The sequence below is a fragment of the Nymphalis io genome, chromosome Z (genome assembly GCF_905147045.1).
Source record: "Nymphalis io chromosome Z, ilAglIoxx1.1, whole genome shotgun sequence".
Classification (NCBI taxonomy): domain Eukaryota; kingdom Metazoa; phylum Arthropoda; class Insecta; order Lepidoptera; family Nymphalidae; genus Nymphalis; species Nymphalis io.
Window position 1 is genome coordinate 5,491,607 of NC_065918.1, and position 10,614 is coordinate 5,502,220.

A 10,614-nucleotide genomic window follows, 5' to 3' on the forward strand; every position below is an offset into this window, starting at 1 on the left:
ATCGCTGAGCATGCAACGTTGCATGCTTCAAGAGCGTGGACGTGGAGCGATTGCAGAAGCGCTGAGCGCTATAGGTTCGCGAACATAGTGAATACGCAGCCTCAATGTTCTTAAGAAACATGCTACATCCATAACATTTAAATTCTGAAGTCACTTTTGTTAATATTTTCGATCATTTACATATTGCAAGTTCCTCTTTTGTTTCAAATACAACAGGTTACGGAAAGAAAAAATGACCTAATGATAATTGGTTAAAGGTATTTTTGCCTCTATTTAATCTCAGACAACCTTGTTCACCAAGACCAAAAGTGATTTCGAATATGAAATTACCAAATATAATGTTTACAGCAAAACAAGCAAGGCAAAATATATGACATTAATTGCTCATGGCAAACTAACAATAAATCGCTAACATCTGAAATATTGTACTTAGTATCCGTTTTTAAATAAAGACAACAGTTTAGATGTTAACCGCCTTCTATTTGATATGATTTATAACATACTCTTCCGGAGACTGCACTTGCGGCCGGAAGTTAGGATTTAGCGAGGTGAAGAAATTCGTTATGATAGCACGGTGAAAATTTAGTTGCAAGAAGGCTATGTTCGATAACGTCGCATAGTTGTAGCGGTCGATGCTGTACCGCCCCGGATGCGGATTGAAGCTGTGTGTTTGCTCGACATAAGGAATCTCCTGTGGATATGTAAAACATTTTATAAAGTTAATATCAAGCTTTATACTTCAATTGAAATAATGACAATATCCTAGAAAATAATAATAATAAATATACCAATACGTCATCCTCGTAAGTTCGCATTAAAGATTATTAAAACTTTAAGTAATTTTACACTGTCTTTTAGAATATCTGTTAGCTTATGAATATGTGATTTGTTTTCAATCTTCAATATATTTAGACATTTTAGTAGTTTTTCTTGCCACATAATGTGGTTACGCACCGCTCGCATAGCAGAGGGTTGGATATGCTTTGTGGGACTCCGGCTGAGTGCATGATCACCCTCTAAAAGATATATTAAGACCTGCTTACACCACCTGCCAACAATCGGCATTCACTTTTCGATGACTCATAATATAAAGTCCTCCTCCGACTACTATAACTAGTTTTAAATTTTTGAAGTATTTATTTTATTTATTACTTACCCTATCGATTAGTAGATCTGCCATATACTTGATGACGCTGAGGTGTCGCAGCACTTCCGTCGGCATGCCGCGGAGCGAGCGGCGCACTTGCTCCATTCTCTTAACCTCATCCTAATATAATTATAAACAATATTATTTACTCTTTAACTGTTCACAAAACACTGCCAAGTATACATACATACATATATATATTATGTTGAAAATTATATATTGTTCATTAACCTTGAGAGCGGTATCGTTGTCATATCTATGGGCCAATTCGGTTCCATTTCTCAGGAGCCACTCTCGCACTGGCTGTTCGTTCCACCATGAGCCAGCAAAAGCAACGTACAAGTGAGCCAGCATCTTAAGGTGCTTCGATGTTCTGAAATTAAAATAAATTCAGTGAGCGTTTTGATGGAAGTCATTTAAACATTTTATACTTATATAATTTTTATTTAAAAAATGCTAATAAATTGCTTACGTAGAGCCTGCATATTTATTGAAGAACTCGTGATCACGTAGGTTCTCCGCACAAGAGGTCTTTGAAGCCTCAAGAAGCTTCCTTACTGTCCATGGGAATGCTATCATAGCTTTCTTCAGCAGTTCGTCGCTGCGCGTCAAGTCTGCTTTTCCTGTTAAAAATCTTTAGAAAATTAGGAAACATAATATACATCAAACTGATGCATTAATCTACAATGACAGCCATGATAGTTATATTTTGTTCAAACTGGCTATTTGGATTAACTGGCCATTTGACACTAACTGAACATTTGTAACGACCATTCGTTATTGTTATTCATAAAAAGCTAAAATCAATAACAATAACTTAGAATACTTCCAGTTTACAATGTAAACTCACCCTTTTTCTTGCTAGCAACGTGGAAGTGAGCTAAGGCGTATGAAAATTTGATGTTAAAAAGGAATAATGCATCACGCTCCTTATCAAGATATTCAATGGCTTGAATGAGCCATTCATGTTCCCTGGCCCTCAAGGCCACTATGTCTATAATGAACACCACTGCAAGTGGATCGCAAGGATCGAGATTGAAGAGCAGTTTAGCTATTTCAAGCGCCGTACGATGACAGGCTCTGTTAGTCAAGAGATGTAGATATTTAAGCAGAACGATGTGGAACGGGCGGTTCTCCAGGAATTTATATTCCAGCCGATTCCTTATCTGAAATTTCGTAACAAGCATATAAATATACAGCTTGGACAAACATATAATAATTAATAAGCACGCATATGATTCACGCTTACGTCAGTAATATTGAACGACGGATGAGCAACAAACTGTAAGTAGCCAATCAAATGTTCCACGAGAGTATTAGCGCCTGAGTTATCTTTAACACTGAACATCATATCTATAGCCTAAAAACAAATTCATATAATTGTTAATAAAATAAACAACATTCAATTAATATCTTGAAACTGTGTAACGATAAGGTGGCTAAGATATACCTCCAACAATCCCTCGACGTGCATATGTTTGAGGGTATCTTCGACTTCAGTAACAAAATGTCTGCGAAAATTCCATACCATAAAAGTGACACATTAAATATAATTATAATGAATATTGAATTGAGTCTATTAAATATCTATTCATGAATTATAAATAATGCTAAAATTATCTGTGACCAAATTTCGATTTTTTATACATTTTTTTACGAAATTCGATTTATGTGCATATCTTCAAAACAGTACGGAATAATACAGTTTCATTTAAATATCTCAATAATTTCTTTTATATGCTCAAATGTTTATGATTATTACAGTTAAAACTATAATTATTTTATAACACTACGTACACTAATCTATCTATTGCTATCAACTTTGTAGCCAAACAAACAACAAACATGCTTGGCTTCTAAGCTCCATTAATACTCAGGGTGGTACCATAATATTCGATCGATCCTTGATCGATGCCATTGATTAAAGTCGATAGACTGAAATTAAAAATTTGGCTCATTGAAAAAAAAATTGTCGATGAAACGTCACAATCAAACATCGATCGAAGAGGAATCGAATTGGGTCCTTCTTCAATATAATTATATGTAGTAGGAGCCGACAATTGATGTTCTACCATGGATTAATGCCATCGATCGACGATTGCTCGAATGGTCTGGTACCACCATAAATGTTTTCAGTTCGTTTGGCGGACATCGTCATAGTTCCATAGTTTTGATTGCACACAATATATTTAATGAAGATTAGATAATAAACAAAAAAACAAAGTCGCTGATACAGGCGAGTAATAGCTCTAGTAAATGATTAATAAATCGGGAACAAAAAAAAAATCTTGCATAATACATATAGATTATAGCTTTAATAAAATAGACGTCTTTTAAAATAAAATTATAATGCCATAGAAACAGTAGACCTTACTTAAAATATTTTATAGCTAAAAATATTTTTTCCAAACCGATACGATTTAATTAAATAATAAAGGTAATCATTATTTCATTCAAAATAAGGAAATGACGTAAGCTACTAAGCCGATACGCAAATAGTCTACCTTATCCGTATCAGTACCGTCTGCTTGCCTGCAATATTAAAAAGATCGACAGCAAAAGATATTGCTAATTTCGAAATCAGAGACCTTAATAATGTAAATGAATAGATCTTAATAATAAAATGAGAAAATATTAAGGTAACAGTTATACATACATTTGTAAGAGCCTCAACAAAAACTCGTTATGATGCCGTTGATATTCACGACTGTGGTCAAATTTGAAGAACGTCAAACCGTCTTCACGTCGATCAATTGTCATGAAGAGACCTGGCGGTTTTTTTTTATATAAATATAATGTAAGTCTGCCCTAATTAATATCAAGAAAGTATTTTTTGCATACTTATTAACAAATATTCCTTTAGCTCTATTAAAAGAGCGTGTAAGAAAAACGTGCAAGGATGAAAGAGTTATTGAATAAATAAAATCGGTGCTTTATTATACATGAGTATGTAAACTACGTACGTATTTACTAAATTTATACGATTTTACAATATTAAAAAAAGTAGTCTTACATTTACTTACATTTTATAAATAAGATTTATAACACTGACCTGCTCTTTTGAAGTTAAATTTTTTTCTAATAAGCAGATTGCTCTGTTTGCGCTTCAGATTAGGCTTCCTGCCTCGTCTGTGAAAACACATTTTAATGTTATTAATTACACAACGCCGAGAAACAATGTATGTTTGTGTATTTATTTAAAGTAGTAAGTAGTTATATAATTAAACGCTTACCGTTTCTTGTTTTCTTCATCACTATCACGGCCGAATATCCTATTCAACTCGTTAACAACGTTCAAGTGTTTGTATTTCGTAGCGAACACAGCTTGTGTTAGCTCCGGCTCTGGTTCAGGAACAACAACGTGAGCTGAAGAAGGCTCCCCTAATGCGTTAACCTCAAGTAACGATTTATCGATTTCGTCCAGCTAAAAAATATTCGTTAAAAATAAATAACCAATCTCTACATTTTTGATTTATATATAACATAACATGATATAATGTATTCCTACATCATCTAGAGGTGACTTGTTTTGTTGCTTTTCATTTTTATCCTCTTGTGCGGATTCTTCAGTTGAAGATACAGTTTCATGTTCATGTTCAGATTCTGACGAGGAACTTATAACCAGCTGTCAATACATAAAATTAATCTTGATTTCTATAAAAATGCTTGAAATAAAATAATGCTTATTTTAAGTCATTCATTAAAAAAGTTAAAGTAGTAAGTCTCCGTAAAAAACATAACATTGTATCTCAATTTCTATAAAACAGAAGCCTTCGCAAGCTGAGCGATTATCACAAAATTACAAAAAAGATACGTGATTAATATTCGCATCAGCAGCAATTGTATAAAATACAAAAAAGAAATAACGGAACTTAGTTACAATAATTATATTGTAACGATTTCGCAATTTTTGTTGAATCGCAGAAAAAATATAACTCACTCCCTCATATGCGCTATTATCTGCATTTCTGGTGTAGAGGGGTTGATATTCTTCATCTGAACTATCGTCCGGCTGCGGGATTGTTGTAGACCCGAGCAATTTTTTTACATTTCTTTGTGACATTTTGACCTTCTAAAATTGAAAAAGTAAAATGTACCAAGATTAAAAGATGTAACCTAATTTGGCAAAAGTTATAAAAATTACTAGTTATGAATTAAATATATATAAAGCATTTACTTTCCATATATTATTTTAAAACAAAGATATTACTTTTAGCCTTCATAATATTCTTTTATCATGTAAAATAATACATTGGAAGAATGTGTTTTTCCACATAAAATTATCGTTTCCCAAATTCCTTCAAACCTATTGAGGTTTGAAGGAATTTAGGAAACGATATTTTACATCAATATGTACTTTACATAAAACAATAGTATTCTAACTACTCATAATTTGGCTTCACAGAGCGCAATAGTATCATCGAACAAATCCATCTAGTAGTTAACATCATAAGTTCACTAAAGGAGAAACAGTAATGCTCAACAATTTTATTTCTTAAGATAGATTCAAAAATATCATGAAGTATAGTCGATTAGATAAGTGATCTGGAAGAATTTTATTTAACAATTTGAATTTGATTTGGATTAGAAGAACAAGATTTAGTTCAAAGATCACTCACTCACAATGATAAACCAACACAGTTGTATATTTCAGATAAAATAATTTAATTATTTGGTAGACGCAAGTATTTAAACCACACTGTTGAGAAATACAGATTTTATAGAAATTTCGACGCGCATGTGATTCGCGCAATCGCGTAGGTAGTCTTTTGCGTGGGTCTGTGTAGTGTATTGATTTTGAAAAAGACTAGAATGTATAGGAGCAAGAGGGGCGGGTAACGTTCACAGAACGCTAATAGATAATGGAAGGACTCAAACATTCGATAGTACTTTATAATTGTTTTTTAACTAATATTTTAAGGTAAATAAAAAAAACACGTCAAATATATTACTATTTTTTGAATAAAAGTTTTTCGGAATCAGCTTGGAGGACCGTAGCTTTCTTCTGTGAGACCGTTATGGTCCAGAAAGATATGGCAGAGCTGGAATGAGGAAAGCCCGCTCAGCGGAGACGACGTCAGCGTTGTCTCGGCTCTCCCACAGCCCCGTCACCCGGCTATGATGATGAATAAGATAGGGCGTAACCTTGAGGTCGTGCATGCATGAGGTGGGAACCTCACGTGTCCTATTTCAGACGGCCTCAGGGGGACGGTAGCTGGGATGGCCTCGCACTGCCGTACGTACTACCTAGGAGCGCGGGGGGGTGAAATTACCTTCGCCCCCTGCTAATATAATGCATACTAATTAAATGAAATAAAAATGATTTATTCAATCTGTGAATAAAAATTTTAGGAAAAGTAAAGTTAATTGGAATAGCAAACAATTGTAATAAAACAATTATTGTTACTCTGATATTGTACGTAATTTGAAATGTTCATTTTATGGGATAATATCTGTTGAAGGTAGTGATGATAATTCCAACTGTGGTAAAATTTCTATCAATTTGTCTACGATATCAGTCAAACGACTTAAATTTGATTTTGTTTTTCTTCAATTTCAATTCTTCTCGACTCTAATCGCAGACTTTCCCTCTCATGAAATTTTTTTTCCCAGTCTCTCTCTAGTTGCAGCTGACGATTCTCAACAGCCACGAACTCGCTCGTAGCTCGTTCGAAGGGTGTTTGTAGCCGGCGTGTGCGCGCTTGAATCAGCTCATGGCGCCGAGACGTGGATGTGGTAGACGACGGGCTTGCCCGATGTCACCGCCACAACAAAGGCCCCGAGACGTGTAAGCGGTAGACGCGGTAGACGGAAGCCCCGGGCGGCGGCGTTAGCACTGGTAGTGGAGAATGAGTCAGTGAAGCAAGGGCAGTAGAGGCTGATGTTGTTTTGCTCGAATGAAATCGCCAAAACATAGTATCTTGGAAAAAATAAAAAGTTACCTTGTATAGAATAAGAAGGAATAATAAACATAATTTAGGGAATATTAATTAGAAAATTAGACTTGTTTATAAAAGAAAATACTAAATAATAATAAGCAAAGACCACAAGTAAAAAATAAACTTACATCAAAACCTCTCTCTTCAATTCCAGCTTGACCAATGACAGCTGTCTAACCCATTATACCCAACAACACCCTATCTTCTGAAACAGTGACAGTTTGTCTGCTCACCACGTATTGCCAAAGCTTTTTTCTTAATTTTAGCTTTCCAGTCTGCCCACACCTGGACATTATTTGTCTGTTACTTTTTGTCATGCATATTTTCATCAACTATTTCCTAGTATATGAATTAAGCTGATTGAATATAATTTTTTTACAAGAAGAACGTGTATAACAAACAAATATTAATTATACCTTCCAATTTCAATTCGAATCAACAACGACTTTGACGACGTTAATTTGACGTTTGTAGGAACGCCACCATAGACTAAAGTATCGTTTTTTCCCAAATACATTGTTGAATGAGCGATCGACTCAGTCGTGTCAAATTGGCTACCAAATTTTCTAAAACCGCTTACGCAGGGGCGTTAACGATTGTAAAAAGAGATTCAATACGAAACGAAAGTAACTTAGCTAGGCATGCAGGAACTGCACAACAGTGATGTTTACGCTTTGACAACCGGAAACTCTCTATCGCAAACCAGCAGAACTTAGTATTAATGTGTTTTGATTTCAAGTTTGAGGAAGCCAGTGTAACTACAGGCACAAGAAACATAACATCTTAATTCCCAAGGCTGATGGTGCATTGACGATGTATGCGATTGATAAAATGTATTACAAAGTGTTGTCTTTAGGCGATGGTACCTACACTCACCAGGTGGCCCATTGGCTCGCCGCCTACCTATTCTATAAAGGTAAGAATCCCACATTACCCGGTTCGCCCCAATGGAGCCATTCTAAAGGTTTTCACTGCGAGAAAAAAAACATGTACATGACATGGTTGAGACAAACAACGTTGCGCAAATGTTATGGACAAGGTCGATGCATATAAGTATATCATGAGTAAATTATTTTATATCGCAGTAAACGTGGGTGGGATCTATGAGGGTAACCTCAATCAATCAATCAATAGACAATCGTTGTCCACTGCTGAACATAGGCCTCTCCCAAGGTGCGCCAAAGCTCCCTGTCCTCCGCCTTCCGCATCCAGTTGATGCCCGCCACCTTTTAAAGGTCGTCGGTCCACCTGGCTGGAGGGCGCCATACGCTGCGGGTAACCTACTAATGTTAAATACAGTAATCACTATGTAATACAGCCTTATTGTGATAATAATACATAACAGTATCAGGGAGCTAATTCTACTAATAAATTGATACTTAATCGTATCGAAACGTAATCATTGCCGATTATCCATTTTTCCTAGTCTACTATCACAACCATTTAGTTGCGGTTACGTCAATTTGTATCGGAATAGTCGGGACCGTATCGTAACTGTTATAAATTAATAGAATTATACCGCAGTTCAGATGATAACAGGCTTGTTAAAAATATTCTGGTCTATTTGTACATTAAAAATTACTCGGAGTAGTTAAAACAATTTAATTTTCACAAGTGATAATCTTGTTGTTTTTTAAAAATTAATAAAAGCCCGGTGATATCCTACCGCTAGCCAAAAACACCTCTCCTATTTAGGTTCGTAGTTCATTCAACCACACTAAGGTAGCGCGGTTGGTGAAATAATTCATCTAAAATATGAAGGTTTCCTCAAGGTAAAGGTTACTAAAGGTATTAAGTACAATAATTATCAACTGCTTTATTATTTTGCCGAATTTGAATTCGTAACAAGTTCTACCTACTGAGCCGTTATGGTCTTCGGCCATTATCACAAGGTTCCCTTTTCTGGCGTGTAAATATCCTTTTATTATTATTGTCTTTACAATCTTTAGCCGAATATAGCAATTCCTTATAGCAGAATATATTTAAAAAAAAAGGAATAGTGCGTCATCGCCGGCCCATCACAGAAGACGAATATTACTTTTTGGCGCGAAGTTTGTGTGCTTCGGACATACAATTATGTTGTCAAGGACTATTTGTCGTTTTAATTGGTTTGTGTTTATAGTAATTAATGATATTGTTGTTTGTAATGATATTTGTATGGTGGCAGGGCTTTGTTTACTGGTGGCAGGGCTTTGTGCAAGCTCGTCTGGGTAGGTACCACCCACTCATCAGATATTCTACCGCAAAACAGCAATATTTGATATTGTTGTGTTCCGGTTTGAAGGGTGAGTGAGCCAGTGTAATTACAGGCACAAGGGACATAAAATCTTAGTTCCCAAGGTTGGTGGCGCATTGGCTATAAGCGATGGTTGACATTTTTACAATGCCAATGTCTAAGGGCGTTTGGTGACCACTTACCATCAGGTGGCCCATATGCTCGTCCACCTTCCTATTCTATAGAAAAAAAAAAAAAAATCATTTGTATATTTTTAATTATAAAGTCAGATAGCTATTTGTGTTTTCCTTTTTAAAAAGTCATTTTTACTTCTGTTCAAACATCCAAACAATGCGAAAAATATTTTAATACCAACTGTAAATTAAAACGTATTTATTTCTAAAAATGTATTTGTTACATTGTATTGTACGTTATTAATGTAACAATTAATAATTCATGTTCATATTTATTCCATTTAAAACTTCCTTGCTGCTTATAATATGATGCAACAATTTATAAGTAATAAATTTTACACTTGATATTATATTCTCATTGAATTCTTCAGGTTGTCATCAAGCACGAAATGAATTAGGTACCTATTAAAACAAATTGAACACGTAAAAATTCAGTGATACTTCCCAAAGTTCGAAAGCGCAATCTTTGGTTTAAGGTTCACATGTTCACTATGCCATAAGGTAAGCGATTTACTTCAAACAAAACATTTACTGTTAGTGATTTTTTATATTTTTCATTAACATAAGCAGCTAATCGAAGATGTAAGATAATCCTATAGAGGCATAGACAATTACTACTTTTAACTAGTTAGACATATTCTTAACACAAACAGTATTATATATATATAATCAATCGGGCGCATAGTTTAGGAGATTTTGTGATATATATGGTATTTATATATATATATTCATCACATTTGATTGATTTGAAAATTTTCAGTTACTCCTTCCCTTCCCTCCTTCGATTTTACGCAAATCCTATCCAAAATATTATTTTCTTATCTATCCGTGCGACGCTGCGACGATTAGCTATCAATTGTACAAACCTTTCTTAATATTTGTTTTAATCCGCATTTCATCCAACCATGGCTTTTATCTTTAGTATAACCAAACAGTAGTTATAGTGCGACAACTATCTTGTGGCAATCGAATGACACTAACAAAGGGGTGCGTAGTAAATTATTGAAAATGACATCAATTGTCAATGTCATTGTATTGCCACAATATCTAGAAAATTTATATCTATACTCACTCATAAAGTGTCAATTACCTGTCTTGACAAAATAAATAAAAGATCTG